The sequence below is a fragment of the Mercenaria mercenaria genome, chromosome 11, assembly GCF_021730395.1.
Source record: "Mercenaria mercenaria strain notata chromosome 11, MADL_Memer_1, whole genome shotgun sequence".
NCBI lineage: Eukaryota > Metazoa > Mollusca > Bivalvia > Venerida > Veneridae > Mercenaria > Mercenaria mercenaria.
The window spans coordinates 67,139,549-67,156,931 of NC_069371.1; positions in this window are offsets into that span (position 1 = coordinate 67,139,549).

Below are 17,383 nucleotides of genomic sequence, written 5' to 3' on the forward strand. Positions count from 1 at the left end.
AAGAAACTGAGTTTGTTAACTTTAACGGTAATAATTATTAATGTAATCAAAGTTCTTATTTCAGTGTAAAGAATTTAGTATTCTACGTATTGCATTATTTCCGAAAACAAGAAAATCCCAAGTAACGATAATAACGCGCAGATTGTTTTCAAAATAAAATTAAGATATGCCTAAAATCTTTGCGTTTCTTTTAAAAAGAAAAATAACTAGTAAAATAGGGAATGTAAATGGTTTTACAACCTTATATGTAAAGCGCAAAAATATATCTACATGTCATTACAGCAGTTCCAACATACTTAGATATTAAGTAAAAGCTCTGTTGCCTTCAGTGGTTTCAAACACATGCTTAAGGCAGCTTCCTGAGTTTGATAAACAGGCAATATTTGCATAACGTCATTTATCAAGATAACATAGAATTACGTCTGTATTCTGCATCCGGATATGAATCGCTTTATGAATTAAGGACAACAACAGAGTAAGCATACTAAAACGGCAAAGTAACCATCTTTCTAAAGGTAAGTATAATATTGAAAAAAAAAAATGCACGTTGAATTATTCCAAATAGTCTCTTAAAATCAGCTTGAAATGTTGTGATCTCCTTAACCACGCACAAATATGTCAGAAAGGACATTGACCTACACATTTAATTTTAAAATATTATAGACCAGACGTTTATTTATAATAACTTTGAAAAGCTTCATTAAAAGCTACACTGTAAAAACATTTCTATTCACGAAAATGTTTCCCATAGACTCCTATTATGAAAACGTGTTTGAGGTTGAAAGTTTTAAAAAATCAGTGTACAAAACAAAACAACAACAACAAAAAAAAAAAAAGAAAAAAAGAAAAGAAACAATCTAGCACTTGTAAGACCCTATCTGTTTTTTTTTCCCCATGTTTCTAAAAGTATTTCCTGAAAGGAAAAAAATGGGGGCTTAAATAATTGAAATTTTAAAGAAAACATTTTGACCAAAATGTGCAGAACTACCATAAGAACAGGGTATCACATCCTTTAAAAAAAAAAATGCGTTGCCGTGAAAGGGCCCCTTTAAAAAACCACGTTGAGCAATTATGAAATTTACGAAAAGATTTAGACAAATCAGTTTTATGAAAGGGAATATCACCATGGTTCTGTTAATTTTTTTGGCTGATTGCTCCGTCTATGAAATTTAACAAATTTTATTCAGGATGGGTAGAAAAAAACAGTCAGCCCTAATTGTTAAAAACACAAATCATTTGGGCGAAGTTTAAAAGATTAACAAATGTTTGGGATAAACAATAGTTCTTGTAGTACAAAATTAATGCACTCCATATTAAAAAAAAAATTTCAATTTTTTGGGGAAATGGTGCATCAATTAGTGTAAATGAACATTCGCGGCTTTAGCACTATATTCAAATAGGGATTTAACAAAGTGAGCTAAGCCCCGAATCATTAACAGTGCTGCACCACTTTAGTGAGCATTTATTATCTTTGTATGCGGTTCGAGGCTTAGCGAGTGACCGCAAAAACAGGTCCCCGAGACCCGGTTTTTCCCTCTGAAATACAGCGTTAAAAATTTTTTCTTGTATACCTTTTAACAAAGAAAGTAAAAAAAAAATCAAAAAATGATTTTTTACAGCTTTTTCTTATAGTAGCGTATTAAAAAAGCCGGGGGAATTTACCCCGTAAACGGGAAGTACGTCTGATTTTACAGAGACAAAACAACGAAAGTTCCCGGTTTTGTTTTTATCTCAAAAAAAGGTTTAAAGTTTTTTTTCCCGAAAATAATTTTTTTGAATCGAGAAATATGTAAAGGAAAAAGAGGAATTTAAAAAAGGTATTTTTTTTTATCTTTTTTTACGAAAAACATTATTATTACTACAACATTCTATAATATTAGTTCTTTTATACGCATTTAAGCACGAGAGTCTCTTCCCCTTGGGGGGGGGGGGGGGGGGGGTTAAATGGGTTATCCAGCAACGGTAAATACCAGAAATCCCCGTCGGGGTATGCAAGAAATTAAATTTGTTACACTTTATTTGTAATAAATAGGCCGATACTATATGGCTCAAGGATGCTGAATTTCCCTTTAAAAATTAATTCAAAGAAAAATTTTCAAACCGTTTTGTTTTTTTTTTCTTCGTTGCGTTATGCTCGTTTGCTTCCAAAAGGTGTTCCTTTCCATAGTCACCCTTTCCTTAATTGTGAAAAAAAGATTTTTTAAACTTTTCAAAAAATATTCAATACAATAAAATCTATTTTCTACAAAACTTTCTTTTACACCCCCTATTGGGCCATTTAATAAAAGATTAAACTTATAACATAAAAAAATTTAATCGTTAAATTTACTTTTTACTGTTGAACTGTTTAATATAAAAAAAGGAAGGATGTCGTCGCTTAACCCTCCCCGTGTAGGTTCGAAATATTTTAGGGGAAAGAAGTTCGAAAGCGACCGTAGTTTCCCAAAGGGGGTCGTTGTGCCTAAAAAACTTTCAAGGTGTGGGAAATCCCGATTAGAGAAAAGCCCCTTTTGATACAGAAAAGGAAATAATGTAAATTTCAACTTTAAACGTCATACAATCAAAGCTTTACATCAAATAAAAAAAAATTATTTTGTACTTTAAATTTTGAAAGGAGATGAAAAATAGTTTTTGAAAGTGTACACATTTTGAAGCGATTGTTGTTTTTAAAATGCACGGAAAAACCATGCTTTAAAGATATAAAAAACTTTTTAAATACTGAACCAAAAACCCAAAAAATCAATGAAAAAAAAAAAGGAAAAAAAAAAAAAAAAAAAAAAAAGAAACAACAACGTTATTAAAAAATGTAATTTTAAATAAATAAGTATCACACATTTTAATTTTAGAGGACTGCGATGTTTTATATGTTATCCTTCTGTAAAAAAAGTGAATGAATAAAAATGAATTTTCTGTTCATGCTTTGGTGGTGGGGTTGGTGTGTGGTGTGTGTGGTGTGTGGTGGGTTTTGTGGGGTGTGTGTGGTGGGTTCGGATTTAAGTTTTTTTCCACACTTTTTCTGTCATTTGAACGCGGTGTTATTTTGTGCAGTGAGCACTCAAACTTTATAGGCTGCCTCAGGAATTCCCCGAAGACATGCATGAACCCACCCAGTCACATTATACTGACCCCGGGTGACCAGTCCTAGTATATCTATTAATGGGCGAAGGAGGAAGCTACTTGTACCATTTTTTTTAGTTTTTGGGTATGACGTGGCGGGGATTGCCCCAAGACCCCCGCACCGAAGGGGACGCTCTACCCCTAGGTCCCGAGCGGTCAACTGTATAATTTGGCAATATAATAAATGCTTTTATTAGTGTTTAATATAATTGTCGAATAAGGTAATATTTGTACAAAAGTACTGTTTCATATTTACAGATAAACCTACTAAGAGTTTAATAATGTTTATTTTGTGACGTTTTCAATAAGATTTTACATCTTGACTTTCGCATGTGTTTTAAAATCATTGAGCAAACTTTTTATTATGAAATATTTTTAGGGTAAAAATGAAAAAACAGAATCTGGGAAAAGGAGGGGTAAATGAATAAAAATACATTAGTTTATAGTTATATTTTATCAATCAGTAATTATAATTTTTACCTTTAAAAAAACCAAAAACTAAAATTGTGTTCTCTAAAAAATTAACGGTAACGTAATTGAAAGGGCTTTTACCGCGGAACATTTTAGCCCATTTTTTAGATTCGATGGATTTTAAATATTTCCCACTAATGAAACCCCGGGGGGGGGGAGGGGGTAGAGCATTACATTATTTCGGGTTAAAAATATGTCTGCTAAAGCGTTTATTGACCCAAGATTTTCTTTGAATATCAAAACAAACCCCTTTTGATGGAACCTCCGTGGCCGACGGGTTAAGGGTCGCGATTAAAAATACTTGTCCCCACCCGATGGATTTGACCCTTATCGGGCGTTAAAATTATTCATGCAGGAAGCTATCCGCTGGTTTAGGAAGGCGGTTGTTCTACCCGGTCCCCTCGTGATAAAAAAAGGCACGGAGGGGCCCCTTTGGACCCTTACCACAAAAGCGGGAAAAGTTGAAAAAAGACCTAAAATTATGTCTGTCGCCTTTAAAACCCACCAAAACAAAACAGACCCCATGAATTAGTCTGAGTATAAATGTAGTATACAATTATGTTTGATTACACTCCACAAAGTTTTTTACATTTGGTACGACATTATCTTTTATTACCTAAAGCTAAGAAATGCTATTCTTTCGAAAATAATTATTTGGATTTAAATATATAAACAAGTACCTGATAACCTAAAACAGCATTTATTAGTATCTCTTTGGAAGAAGTTATGTTGGATAGCCATCTTGAACAAGTTCTATAAAATTTTGCTTATTTAAAGATTGAATGGGGTTGGTGTGTTTTACAATCTTAAAAAATTGGACATAATTCTTTATTGTATTGACAAGGTAGGGCTTTCTTTCTTTTTTAATGATTTAACACTTTAAATGCTTATAAAAAAAACCTTTTTTTCAAAGTCATCTTTTTTTTTCCTATATCGATCATAAGGGTCATTGGGCCTAAAAGAAAATCCATAAAGCTGAAAAAGTCTGTTTTTGGGAAATTTTTTGTTTACTTGTTGCATTTTCTTTTTTTTTTACTTAAAAAACTTCCATTTATGCTTCAGGATTCTTAAAAGGGTAAAAAAGGGGTTTTAAATTTTGAATGTTTTATATGTTTATTATATCTAAACAACTGTTTTTAGAAGGGGGTTTTAAAATTTTTAAAAATTTCCCCCAAAATGGAAGTTTTATGATGTAAAATATTTTTGTACATCATAAAGTAAAAAAAGCCCAAATTTTTAGAAAGAAAACAACTTTTTTTTTAAACATTTTAAAAAAATTTTTAAAATAATTCCCTAGTCCTGTGCACAATTTTCTGATATTGATGTGGCATGTTATTTTATTTCTTTGGGTAAAAAAAGAATTCATTAAAATAAAGCAAAAATTTACAAAAAACCATAGGTATAGTTTTGCTTTTCGAACGTCGATTTGAAAAAAACCATTTTCAAAAATTTTCCCATCAATAAAGCAAAACCAACATTAAAAAGTTGGCCAAATAAGAGAGTAAAAAAGTGATTTTGTCAAGAATGAAGAAAGATTTTTAATAAATACGTTAGTGTCAAATATTTATTTCTGCAAAAATTCCATTTTGTGTGTAAAGTGTTTTACCAAAAGAAATTTCTTTAAATTGTGCGTAATTTGGGCGCGTGGACTTCGTACATTTATGTCTTTGGGACATTGCTTAGGTAACGCTTCTAAATTGCGTTTACCTATTCCAATCTATTATCGACAAGCAGTCCTTTTTAAAAAATCTTTAAAATGATCCCTTTTTAGCTGGGGAGAGACTCTTTAAGCATTTAGCAAAAACGTATAGTATAAAAAGTACAAAAACTTAGTAATGTAAGAAACCGGTACAAATTATTTCTTTTAAAGCCAAACCCACACATTGTTACATGGATTTTTAAAAAAATTCCCAAAAAGGGCAAAATACCCCACGTTTCAATTTTACATGAAAATTACCCCCAACCCCCCCACTCTTAGTACCCTCATCCAAAATTTTTAAAAAACTATATGTTACATCTAATTGTTTCTTATTTTCTTCCCTCCCCCCGGCATACTCCTATCCCCCCTTGATTTGTTTTACTTTTCTTACTATATCGACCTGCTCCCCAATTTCCTTGTTGTTTCCCTATAAAACATGTAGAAAATTTTGAAATCTGCTCCAATCCTGCAGCCTAGATGTAAAAAAGAAATTTACAGAAACGTTCATTTGGTAACTCTCGACGAAATTCCTTCTAATCACTATGTTTAGTTATAAGAAAAACATGGCTGCTAGGAGACTGGGCTAGTAATCTTTATGTAAATAGGGGGGAAACTGAAATAAAAAATTCTGTCTAAAACCCTTTGGGCCTGGTGCAAAATTAATGTGAAAGTAATAGGGGAACGCTTTCCTTAACCCTTTTTATGGCAACTTTCCAGCTTTGGTGGGGGGGAAGACCGATATGCCCCTCTGGATAAATTTTCCTCGGGGGCGAGAAACCGGATAGACCCCTGCCTTCCGGCAGCAAAGGGGTTTGGCTATTCACATGAAAAATTAATGGGCCCCCCGCGTGAGTCCGAGCTAATTTGGGGGAAAGGGGCCCAAGTGCTTTTAAGGCGGCCCTTTAACCAATCGTCTTGGAGGCCCCCTCCTGAGAATAATTTCGAGAAATTTTAAAAATAGTTTCATGGCAATGTCTCTGGGATGACAAAGTCCTTCAAACCATGTTGATTTTCTAGAAATATAGCTGCCTTATGGTGGGTAAGTTTCTAAGAGCACTTAGAATCTTCCTCTAAAACCGCTGACAAATAAATTTCAGTTAACGTATAACCGTCTATTGGCGACTCTTTATTTTCAAGCTCCTGACCACCCAGCCTCCACGAACATCAGGTAGCATTTTTTCCTGTTCTGCATAAATGTTTGTCACAATGAGAGGGAGTGTTCAACGCAAACATTCCTTATATCAAGTGTCAATCCACCAAACTTGTCTAGGCTAGCTTTTATTGATAGAGAAAACTTTTTTGGAGATCTTTTTAATATAGGTGAATAACCGATCGACAAACGTCCATTGTCCGACATCAACGTTTTACTTAAATATCTTCTTTTCTGAAATAACTGGTCAAAATTACATCAATTTTCGTCTGTCACAGACCTCCGTACATAGATCTTTCTCAGGTTTGTTCCTTTTATCTTTTGGATTTAACAATTTTTAGTCAGAGAACTATTTATAAACTTGTGGGGGCCCGATCTAACGTTTCAATGACATTTTTAAGGTTTTGTAGGAAACGCTTGAGAGATCTAAAGGGAAGTTCCCTGTAAATCTTTATATAGACTTCATCAGTTTTGATGAAAGTTACTTTCCCGGGCTAAAATAAAAAAAATGACTTCTTTACATAAACCTATAATAGATACTCAATAAAAGTGGTGTGTAGCATCGTTGTAAGGTCAATCGATATGTTCTCATTTACCACTGAACGGATCTTCCCATATTTTGTCTCTATATCCTTTTTGCACTTCTCAATTTTTTTAAATTGGTTTTACTTACCTATTTGTTCGGCTCAAGAGCTTAAAACAAAAAATTTTATACAATTCCTTTTAAAAGTTTTACCCAACCTTTTTTTCTGTTTAAATACAAATTTGGCAAGGGAAAACTAAAAAAGGCTTTTAAACTAAACCGCTTAATAAACATCATAAAACTTGGCTTTAGTTGTTGATTGCCTTTTCTCAAGTTTTTTAAACATTTTTTAAATTTGACTGCACAAAGGGTCCGAAGAGCAAAGAGGGAAAAAAAAAACACCAAAAAACCAAAAACCCCTCTTGTTGATTTTTTCAAAGTTGGCTGTTAAATTTTTGAACGTTGAAATGGTATACCACATGCATTCCGTATGGTCCAAGAGCAAAAACGGGACTTCTTTATGGGATGCTAAAAGATCTTAAAAGATTTATTTAGAGCTCTCGTATGACCCCCGAATTTATTAAATTATTTGGGTTTAAAGAATAAAGAAAAACCGCAAAAAAATACTTTAAAATTTTTTAATGAAGGCTTATGGATGTTCGCCCAATTTGTAAAAAAAAGGTCGGAATGTATGGGCTGATGACGCTTAAAGCTATGACCCCCATTTTTTGTTTTGGCAAAAAACTTGTCTCTGGGCTCTCGAGCAAACGATTTTTCCCTCTAAAAGGGCAAGGCAAACTTAAGTCGAAAATCTTTTTGAGTTTATCTAGCCGTAAAAATTTTAAAACCCCGGAGTATCTTTTTAGCTCATGAAAGAGCCTCTTTGTATATCAATTTGTTGAATTCTTTATTCGCGTCATTCGTTGAACGTGTCTTTAAAAAGCATTAGGCTTTCGTGTAAAACTGTACGAAAATTCCTTTTATTCTTCGCCCCAAGTTAAATTTTTTGTTGGTTGTATAAATGGGTTTCGTATTAGGCTTTAAAACGTAAATCGTCAAAAAGATGTCTTTTAAAATGGTCAGTTTTGAAAATTAGGGAAACTTCTTTGTGCATTCCAACCAAAGGGAGCAATTTAAATTTAGATTCGTTTAAAAGCTCTCTGGCTATAAAAATAGCATCCCCGTAAATCCATGCTGAAAAGAAGACTTTCCGTCGTCCGAAACCCAAAAAGTTGTCTTCAGGGGCTTAATCCTCTATCTTCCCCGTCTTTTGCGCCCCCAGGGCAGGGGTTTGTGGGCCTCTATATTTTGGGCCCAAAAAAATGACCTACCTTCCAAAGGGCAAATCCACACCCGGGCTATTTGCCGATGATTTCCATGTGTCAGAACATTCGGGTTTGGATGACGGACTAAGCTTCAAGCAGTCTTTATTGCACAGTACTTGGGGAAGGTGGTTAACTTCAAACCAGAAAATTGCAGTCATCCCCCATTACAAAGAAGAGAAACCCCACATCCAACCCAGAGTCTTTATGGCAAACCCGAAAATAACTTGAAAAAATCTCACTTTTCACGTCATTTCAGACGACCCCCCCTGGAAAAAAACGTGCGAAAATCTCAAGAAGCAAATTCAACAATATCTTTTTCCCCGAAACTCCCCTCCAGTCCGGGCGATGCTAAAGCCAAAAGCATACAAGACTTATGCCCTTCTGTGGAAATTGGGTCCCTTCTCCAAATATCACATCCGTCAACTTTAAAGGTTCACAAAGAATGCTAATTTTTGTTCAACAAATAGCTCGGGTAGCAGTGTCACCCGCAGTTAAAAGAACGAAAAGGGACCCATCAACACCGGGGGAAACACGGTAAGAACCCCATTTTTCAAAATCTTCAAAATTGTCGACTTCAACCCCGACCCAAAATTTTCCTGTCATACCCCCAAAGGGCAAATTGCAAATCTTAGCTCGCACATCGACCTTCTAGCAAAGCTTCTATCCCACTACTGTCATATTTTGAAACTCATTACCTCAGGTCGCTGTTGATAGACAACCCCGGAAGGTTCAATTTGTCTTGGCCCGTCAGTACAAAAACCTAAACTTAGCTACCTTTTTCCTTTTTAAATGATGACATAAGAATCATTCTACACGGGCCAAGCCACCAAAGTCTAGAGAATTTTTTCCCCGAACAAATCATCCTGCCCGCTACGCATGTGTGCAAAATTTAACCAAATTTGCGAGTATGTCTTGTAGGTGAGGCAATTGTTCAGAGATGATGATGTGAAACTGAAACGGATCTAGAATAAAAATTTATCATCGTCTATAAGAAAAAGGCATTCTCCCAAGTTTAAAAAGAGAGCCCGTTTTTAAAAATGTTATTTGTAACAAACGAATGTCGGGGACTGTAACATATTGCCTTGATGCTTATTTTTTATCATATAACAAACGCCTCTTCAGGAATTAACGCTCAACCGTGTTATTGAAGGTTCCATGTTCACCCCCGTTTTAATACATCTGCGATTCTCTAAATTGTTTTTGTTCTTTTTAAAAGTGTAAATGTTGAGTTCGCTAAACCCGGGGGTTTAAAGGGACGTGGAAGGTAGCATCATTTCCACTACCCCATGAACCCGGCTCAATCAAACCACCTGCAACTTTTTCGTTTTTGTCGGTTTTTACGCCGGTTTTCCATTTTTCAATTTTACTCGATATTATTTTCTTTCAAGCCAAACAAAAGGTTCAATGGAAATTGGCTGATTTAATATTTTTTTAAAATATTTTGAAATACGAATGATTATTTTGAAATTGGTTTTTGGATGTTATGGGATAAGTTATGCAAAAGTTTTTTATATGGTTCTTTTTTGTTTTCTTTATCCCCTCGACGTTTAATTCTTGTTAAGAAATTTTATAATTTTGGGAGTACCCCTTGTTATATAGTGTATCGATCCAAGTTCATGCTTGAAGTATAAACAAAAGACATCTATATTAATTTGTATTAAACCTAAAACTTACAAAGGTAACTTTAAGATGCATTATCTAATAATGTGCTGTTTCAAGGCTACAATTAGAAAAAGTAAAATTAACTAAAGTTTTTCGTGGAAATATTTTTCTACGTTGGAGTCCCTGGCGTGATTTTTAAATCAACACGGTTTCCCAAACATTTGCAGGGGTTTTTAAAATTTTCCCTTATGTGAGGAAACTCCAGTGCATTTGCCCCTTTACAAGTAAATGAAGCTATTTCGATGGGGTCCATAGCCTATGGCAAAGAAGGGCCGAATAAAGTTGAAACTCTGTGATACTTTCCCCTAAATTTACACGGAGGGATGAAAGGGTTTAACTAAATTTGGGACTGTGTCTAAAATTTGGGGAAAGTATTTTAAGATTCACCCTTAAACGAAAAAAGATTAATGGGTAAAAATATATGTTAGAAATTTGTGAAAATGCATGAAGAATGTAAATTCTTTGCATTATTTCAGAAGTGTTCAAAAGTGTTGCAACGGTCTACCCTTTTGCACACTTTTTTTTTGGTTTTTCTTTTTTCGGATTACAATTTTTTCGATTTAATTTTTTGAAAAAAAGTTATTTAACATGTTTTAAAATTTTTAAAAAGTTCGTTTAAAGTAGTTTTTTTGATATGGTATTTGCTGGATTTTTTCCAGAAATATTTATTGATGTCATCGGTTACAAATGTCAGACGGTTTTACCCCTTTTTATTTTATGTCATGTGAAATAGGGTCAAAAATTGTTCATGAATTATACAAACTTTTTTGTACAATTAACATTTTTTTGAACAAATGTCTACCCAGTTATTACACGAAACTACACACACGAAAATAAATGATTTATGCGTATATGTACATAATAAAAATTTTAAATTTATATATATAAAAATAATGCAGAGAATTTTGTTTTGTACATTCTAAAAAATCTAAAAAAGTTTTTGAACAAAGGATTTTTAAAAAAATAATATGATTCATTTTAAAGTCAAAATTCAAAATTTTGGATGATTTTTAATTTTAGTACTGTATCGTTCCCCAAAAAAAAAAGAGAACCCTTTGGGCTTTGTTTTATTTTTTTTTTTTCATAATTTATTGTGAGGGAAATCATAATATTAAACATGTTACCGTTAAATTTTAAAATTCAGATCTTAGACACATTTTTATCAAAAAGGCATGAACTAAAAATTTGGAATATTTAATCAATAATCATAAATTGAAAATTTTTTTTTTTTTAAAAAACGTCTTAAAGCTATTATTCGCTTCAGAACTTGAAGCTAAAAAGTGTAACGTCAAAAAAAAAAAAAACGAAAAAAAAAACTATTCCCTTATCGTCTTCAAATCTTTTTTAAGACAATGAGGTTCAAAAATCCCCAACAGCACTCACGAATCAGCCCCTAACCAATCTAGTCTATTCGATAAGCGGCGTTATTGAACACACTGTTTACTTGGGCAGCCCAAATATGTATAATTTCCCTTGGGCCGTAGACCATACAGTTTCGGTTGATAACTCAAAAATCTTTACTAGGCATGCGTTAAAGGAAATTTGGCCCGGGCCAGAGATAAACCCCCTTTTATATAACGTCGTATTCAAAGGCCAAGTCATGGTATTATTTTTAAAAGGTTTTTCCCGGTATTTTCTAAGAACGCCAAGAGCTAAAAAAGGAAAAACCGTCAACAAATGTTTACCTGGTTATAAATGAAAACAATCATTATTTCTAGTATCATCTTTGCTGTGCTACAGTGATTAACATTTTAAAGTGAAATTATTTTAGTGTTTAGAAATACCTATGATTGCAAAAGGGTGTGCCAGTCCCTTTCCCCCCCCAAAACCCCATTTTTACATTTTTACACATGTTATTCCACCCTTTTTAAAATTTAATGTTAAAACCTAACTTTAAGTTTAAAAATCTATTTTGATGTACAAACCCGTTGATAAAAATTGTCACCTAGCATTCAGAAATTTTTTGTCTTATCGGGAATTGGTTCCCTAGACAGCGAATTATTTGTCCGGAACCGGGTTTTCAGCCCCAAATACCGGGCATGGCTGGGAAACCCGGAATTTTATTACTGTACTATGGTAAAGTTTCTGAAATCACTTTGTTTTTTTTTGGGAAGTAGATGCTGTTTCTATTTTAATTAATTTTACCTATAGAAATCATGCCTTTCATTGTCTGCTTTCGGTGTTCCAAAAATGTACTCGGGCGCTACGTCCGCCTATTGGAATGATATAATATTTTGTACGAATTAATGCGGGAAAAACGAGCAAACCGAAATAAACTTTAACTTTTAAAATTAAAAGGTACAATACAATGAAAGAAACAATTAAAAAAAATTAATAATTTCTTTTAAATTTTATTTTCACATCGTTTTTTTTTTTTGTTTTTTTTTTTTCAAAATGATAATCATTTGCAAATTAATCCATAAAAAACACTGAGTCGTGAAATGCCGAGGGTTAAAGTGACGAAATCCGCTGGAAGATTTAATGGCAATTTAAATTTTTTTGTAATCAGTTAAAAATTAATGACGCATATAAAATCAATTGTACAAATTTTTAATTTTTAAATTTTTTTAAACATCTACATGTTTAAAGCAAATTAACGTTTTAAAACCGGCAAATAGTTTTCACATTTTTTTTTTGAAAATACTTTTTTTGTTTTGGTTAAAATCGCACAAAACAATTTTAGGTCATATGGGGTTTTTTTCAGCTTGAGGGGGGAGGGGGATATAGGGCCCCCCCATGAATATTTTTTCACGAGCAGGGACCCGGGTAAACCACCCAAATCCCCTAAACCCAAAGGGTGGTTTCCCCCCAATGGGGTAAATTCAAACCCCCCAGGAGGTGAACTCACATCGATGAGGGGGAAGTGATTTAAAGTAGCCCTTAACCACTCGGCCCCGGGGTCCCCTTGTAAAATCGGTATGCAAGAAAAATAATTTGCCATAAAAAATGCGAATGCAAACGATAGCAAGAAAAATATCATTATATGTTAATCGGTATAGAAACACCGGTATCCCTCCCTCGGCCCAATGCGTCGGCAGCTTCGTTACCGCCCCAAAAGCGGGTTCCCTCGGGGGGGATATTTTATATCCGATTCTTAAACATGACAAATGCTATCAAAATTTCGTGTAAAATTTTTGCGTCAACACTTTTTATGTATCTCAAATGAAAAAAGTAATTTCGGGCCAAAATAAATTCGGTTGCGTTGCCCAAAAATTTTTTTTACCTCAGCTACTTATCAATTTTATTGCTTAGAAAAATTTTTTCTTCCCCAAAATTTATTTCATACTTATTTTCACACAAATATTACTAAAATGTGTAAATTCCTTCAGTTTTTTCAGGGCCTTATTTTTAAGAATTAAACTTGTCTCCATCGAACCGCGAAATGCTGAAGAGTCAGTAAATAAGTTTTTTTTTTCTTATCAAATGTAGGTTTGTCGTTTATTTTTTTTAAGGGCTTGCCGTTAATAATTATAATAAACATTAATAATAATAAATGTTTTTTCCCAAATTTAGATCAATTATCGTTGTTGATGTAAATATTACCAATTGTGTGTTTAAATTTATTTTGATATTAAATTTATCGGTATTCAAAATAGAGGGGCCCCATTTATATTTGAACACTATAGTATCGCTATGTGGCTAAGATGCACGAGGGTTTTGAGTTTTTTGCATTTCTTTTATCTATGATATAGGTAGATAATGAATGTATATGTTTGTAGTCTATTTTCAAAATGGTACGACCTAAAAAATCGGATAAAATTTAGGGGGGCGGGGGCTTGGTCTTTGAGGGCTAGACTCATATAGAAGTGTCCAGAAAAACTTGAAATAAAGGGGCATAGCATATATAGGGATTAATTTAGGACCAGTATAGCCATGAAAGAAAACGGGCCCAAAAGCGGCAACCTGAGTAGTTGCAAGGTCGTTGTATGATTTCGAAAGTGAATCGAACCCCTCGGGAATTTTTCATCCCGCTAGGTAACAAAGGAACCTATTTCAAAAATATCCAAAAAAGTTGGGGTTTACTAAAAAAAGGTACAAGGTACATCGTTGAACTGGCAGCAAAAAAAGACGTGTCCGTTTTTGCGATGTTTCGCAAGCTACGTAATGGGAACGGAACAAATTTGTTTTTCTGATGAGGTTGCATTTTGGGTTGCTTTGGTCGAAGAAGGTGTGGGGTTTCGTTAGAAAAGGGGAAGATCCGGGGGGGCAAGTTGAAGTCGTTAAGAGAGATTATTTTGCCTCTGGTTTTATGGCATGGGCGGGCGTGTCGTATAGAGGCCAAACGGAGATTTGAATCATCGACAAAGTGACAAAGGTCAATAGTAGATATTATATCGACAAGATTTTGAAGGATGATGTACCTGGACTTTTTCCAGAGGTATAAAAAATATGGTCTTCCATGGTCTTCCATCAGGACAACGCATCAAGAAATACTTCAAAACAAAGTGAACTTTGTAAAGCCTGAGGAATGGATTCCTAAGTCCTCCAATGCCGCCCCGATGGATTTTGGGAAATGGGTGATCCTGAAACGAAGACGACAGAATCGGACAATTAACACCCTGTGAGGCCTTAAACGAGCACTTAAGGGCCAATGGCAAAAACTTGACCAAAAGACAATAGATAAGACTTTGGAATCATGGCCTAAACGCTGTTGTTTTATATACAGCTCTCATGAAATAAAATATCCGGTAAGATTACTGCGTATATAAATTTTAAAACAGCGTGACCTATTGTGTATAAAATAAATTCAGTTTCAAAGGATACAAAACATTATGTTTGTGGTTGTAATCAAAGGTTGCAAAATAATAGTTGAGCTATTGTTTTAAGGGCTATTGATAAGGACAAAATATTTTGACAAAGTTAACTACAATGATAATCTTGATGGGAAGTTAACATTGATGGACCCTAAACGACTATTCATTTTTTGAAGATACGATCGGTAAACACCTGCTTTTGGAAAAAAAATGTTGTACTTTGGATTTATTTAAGAAAAAATGTATAAAAACCGTGTTATTCTGGCGACGTATAACCGATTTTGAGTGTATTAATTTAGGTAAAACACGATTTTGCTATACTTATATTAATTCATTCCTTTGATACAGTGATGCATTTTTTTTTAAAAAGGACTTCAAAACTTTCATTTGATATGTATAGTGGTTACATGATATGTTTAGTTTATTTTACTGTATGAGCAAGATCGTAATTGAACATGATTTTGCAAGCCTTTCATTCAAATTTAAAGATTCAACAAGGCTTTATTCTTTGAATGATAAAACCTACCAATAATGATTAAGATATATAAACTAGCCGCGTATTATGATGCTGTATTGTATTTTTTTATACTTACTTTATATTTTCATATATTAGATAACAAACTTACAGCCATTTAAAGCTAGAAATTCACTGTATGACCTAAATTTTGTCTGTCTTACATTCTGAAAACAATCACTAACAGCATACCCTGTTTCTGTAGACTGAGATAGCATCCACAAGCTAGCATTTGCTCCTTCAGTGTAATGTTGTAACTCATACACTGGAATTACAGAAAATGGCAATGACATTGTGACAAGAAATATTGCATCTGAATGGAATTGTATTCCTCTCCCTAGTATGTTATGAAACTGTCTTCTGCTTTGAATGATCTTTTATTTCAACCTCATCTCTTCTTCCTTCTCTCTTTGTTCTCTTTCTCTCTCCATATCTGTCTTTGTCTTTGTCTAACTTAGATCTCTTTAAGACGTGAATAGTTTTCCTCACATGTAGTGTAAAGAAGCTGTCCTCTACATTAAAAGTTTTTAAAGGTATTTTTCTCTACTTCTTCTTCCTTTGCTTTCGCCTTTTACTCTCTTTCTCATTTATCATCTATCTGCTTCCACATTTTCATGTAATTTTAGATGCAAATGATATGCAACTCACGTCTCATATATGTAGATATATATTTGCCATCCAATACTCAGTTCTCTGTTATTTAATCAGTTGCATCTGCTACATCTATTATAGTTTTATTGTTAACATCACTCCGAACTTTTGTCTATTCATTTTTTTTGTGACTTTGGGATGGGAGATAAGTTATTCTTATAAAATAAAAAACATATCTTAATCGTAAACAAATGCAAATGGTTATCTATAACGTAAAGTTAATTTGAAACCGTCTAATCGTCTTAGTAATACCATAAATGATAAAATATATGACTTTTCATTCCCTTGCTAAATCAATTTTCCATGCAAACATTCAATCTCATCTCCAGGCGTGTGATCCTTTTATTTTTCACTGAATCAGATATTATTTTTTGCATTAACTTTCTCTTAGTTAATGGAACATGCAAATAATTAGTGAACAAATTCAGTTGATAACATTTTTTAAAATCGTGCAACAAACTGATTGCTATATTTGCCAAATAGAACATGGTCCCAATTAATTTTGATCGCAATCAGTAATTTATGAATTAAATATTTCTTTTTATAGGTGTTCTCTTAAGGAGGTAGGTTACCTTGATATTTGTAAGTGCGCATGTCCAACCGGAAGCTAACGTGACGATTTACGACGACGTTTACGACAAACTAAATGTGTTTGTATATCCATTCTTCTGGAAATAAATCTTGAACCTGCCTCCGATCTTATGTTTAATGGTTTAATAATGCAGAATTAATGAATGAATTGCCGCAGAAACGCTTCAAAACATTGTTGCTTTAAAATGACGTCATTGACGTCATGACGTTACGTGTCAGTTACCGCGCAAAATTAATAGCTTTTATTTTGAAAGTACGTTATTATGTGCTCTTTCTTTATTTGAACTCTTTTTAAACAGCCATTATTTTGCTGAAATACTTTTTATTAGTCTTTTGCTCTGAAAAATGATCAATATTTTGCTTCTTTTATGTAATTATATTGAAATGTTATGCGGAATGTAAGAAAATGGATGATGGTAACTGATGTGATTGGGAATATAGTTGGCTGAAAGGTAACTTATTACGGTCATTTACAAATAAAAATTGGGCAGTTTGATTTGTTATACCTATTTCCCAGTTTCCATTGACAATTTGTTACTTAAATACTAAAACTAAGCTTTAAAATTGTTCAAATTTCAGTATAAAATTGTGGTGTCTTGAATAAAATTGATGTTACCATGCAAACGAAGCCCGTGACCTATATGTCTAATTGTAAAAGCCAAAAGCGTTGACACTGGTCTATTTAAGGAACACAGCTTCGGCTTTTTATTTTCATTTCAACAATATCCATGAGAATAATAGCAGCATGCAGAACGATTTTCAATAAAAATGTCAGACGACGGGCACTGCTGTAAGTATTTTAAGCTGTGAAAATTGTTAAATTAACTGCAATTCATACGAAAATATTACTTACGTTAGAAATAAGATGTTTTAAAGCTACATTAACAAGAAAGATAATTTTATATAATACTTTTTATAAGAAATTA